Source organism: Uranotaenia lowii, chromosome 1 (assembly GCF_029784155.1).
Source record: "Uranotaenia lowii strain MFRU-FL chromosome 1, ASM2978415v1, whole genome shotgun sequence".
Classification (NCBI taxonomy): Eukaryota; Metazoa; Arthropoda; class Insecta; order Diptera; family Culicidae; genus Uranotaenia; species Uranotaenia lowii.
This window is the reverse complement of record NC_073691.1, coordinates 150920407-150923036: the sequence shown is the minus strand read 5'-3', so window position 1 is coordinate 150923036 and position 2630 is coordinate 150920407. Positions and strand designations below refer to the sequence as shown.

Below are 2630 nucleotides of genomic sequence, written 5' to 3'. Positions count from 1 at the left end.
TTTTCGAGCTCTGTAATGAGAATGGAAAACAAAGAAAAAAGAAAATATTAGAATTAAAAAGATGAATCTATAAAAAAAAATAACATGATTAAGTGCAAAACAAAAGTATGCGATATTTATTGAGTTGTTAATGAAATTGATAATATGAAATATTGATAATAATCTATTATATATTCTTACTTACAAATCTTCTGTTAACAATTTTTTCTAGACTTACCTATCTGTATTTGGGTGATATCCCCGTTCAATTTGTTGGTCCGTTCCTCCAATTTCCTACAATTCTTCCCAAATTTTAACAATTAATGTTGCTGGAAATAGAAAAAAATGGTTTTGAATTACACTTTATAGTAATTAATGACTGTATTCAATGTTTTATAAGTATACTTACGCTTACTACATACTCCTTTTTCAATGGAAAAAAATTTATACAAAAACAAACAGCGCGGCGGCAAGAAACGAAACAAATTCTGAACGATAAGTTTTTGGGGGCTTCAGTTCAAACTGTGAACTTTGATTTTGGGGTGTTGATAGCAGCCCAAAATTAAGAACGGCAGCTAAACTTTGTTTTGATGCCCGGGCATTCTTAATTTTGGGTTGTTTTGATTCTGAGTGTACGAAATAACGAATATGACGCACCGTCCTTCAGACCAATAAAAACCTAAAATACAACAACAACAAGAAGTTTCGCCATGAGAAGAAAAAGAAGAAGAAGAACAACAAGAAGTGTATGCGGAAACTCTCAGGTGTGTTTTAGGAAAATCATCAGCAAAAATACCACTATTAGATAGTAGATACATCTCTGATTTTACCATTTTTTTTATATAAATCAGTGGATTGAACGTCTTTCGTCCATTGCATTGGAATCAAGGACGCGTCAGCTGATCTGGACATATCGTCTGATGCGATTTACTGATAGCATCCAACTTTCCTTGCCACAATGTTTCACAGAAACAACAATGGAATTGTGCTGGGCAGCCGTTGCGATCAGGCCTGGTCAAAATGTGTGCTATCAATTTTACGAAACCTGTTTCAGATGGTCCGGGCCCGCCAATGTCCGTTTTTATGTGCCAACAGTTTTACTGTATTGTTTTTAGCTTCTGCTGTAGGAGAAAGAGTTGAATGACATGATTTTCTGACATCGACTTCATGCGGATAAGGGCTGCATTAAAATAAAAGGATATCGAATTGACCTTATCGTTAAAGTAATCACAGGTTCAAAGCAAGAGATGAACTGATAAGGACAATCGGGAAGATGCGTAAACATCTCTGAAGACGAACAGACGGTAAGTTTTTCTATTAATAGAATGAATTTTTTCTACATATTTCATTTAAATGATTAATTTTCTAGAATACCCTAATTGATGAGGACTCGGACGGCGAATATGAATCTGATGACTATATGGAAAAAAGAAAAATGGTTTGAAAAGCTAGATGTTTGTTGCAGCAGACGAAATTAGAAATTAAAAAGATAAAGTACATCCAAAATAAGTAGTTTTAGAATCGGAAAAGTGACAAAGATTACAACGTTCAATCTACCGCCCCCATCGAAGGTCTTGAATGCCTAGAGTACTATAACGAAGGTTGATCGTCTTGTCAGAGTTCCACTGACTCTGCTCCACCGATCTCATTCGTGCGAGCCAGCTTTCAAAAACTTTCCATCCGATTCAGCAAATGGAAGGCGAAGATTACCACAGCACCAAATTGCAGGGCGTAATTCTGCCCTTGTGGAAGACTAACAAAAACGAAGGACAACTTCATGTCTTAAGTCTAAATTGTCCATGTCCATTTGAAAGAATGCGATAAAAGTTTGGCGTATTCACCCTTTTCAAAAAACCGATACCATCTTAGTGCAATGGTAACGCGGAACATGTAAGTTCGTGTTATGGTTAGTAAGTACATTGCCACGATATCGAAATTGCATATAAATAATTAAAATACTCAACATAAACACACAAAATTTTTAAAATCTACTTCGAACCAAAAAACGCCATAAAGTAGGCTTAAAGTTTGGTATGCAAGCTTATAACATCTATGTGTGCAATTCTATAACTTTTATATGACGCACATACCCCTAATGAGTGGATTGTTTGCAGTGTAGAAACATCATCATACGTTTCCGGCGGAACAAAAGCAGAAGATGCAACAGGTTGCGGGTGGTAGTATCTTATATGCAAATCAAAACTTATACCTGATGTAAAAGGTTTCGATCTGGAACATCCAAACGGACAATATACAGGAACACGGTTCACTATGTGCTTGATGATATGTTTTCGATAAGAATTGAACTCCGACGTAGAGTACGTACATGAAAAAATAGCACATTTATACCTTCCACAATTCTTCAATTCTTTGCCGTGCCGTTGCCGAAGATGTTGAAGGAAAGACGGGTACGATTTAAATTTCAATTGACAATTCTCAAAAGGACACTTAAAAAATCCGGACGCTCGATGAACAGCAACGTGCCTTTTGAATTCGTAGACACTTAGAAATGCTAAACTACAAGAAGCACAAACCAGATTTTCCGACATTGTTCTGAACACTTAATTTCTCAATAGTTGTATCAGCCACTTTTAATGCACCTAGGCGGGAATGTTGTAATTTTAAGATTGAAACTTACATTACAAAATCAC

At 35.8% G+C, this 2630-nt stretch overlaps 1 long non-coding RNA gene across 1 annotated transcript; it reads left to right on the top strand.

The window, feature by feature from the left end:
• The first annotated feature begins 599 nt into the window (after positions 1–599).
• Positions 600–1555, top strand: LOC129740490 (uncharacterized). Its single transcript, XR_008736262.1, has 3 exons — positions 600–743; positions 831–1283; positions 1349–1555. It is a non-coding gene; the product is annotated as an uncharacterized LOC129740490 (long non-coding RNA).
• Positions 1556–2630: the final 1075 nt, after the last annotated feature.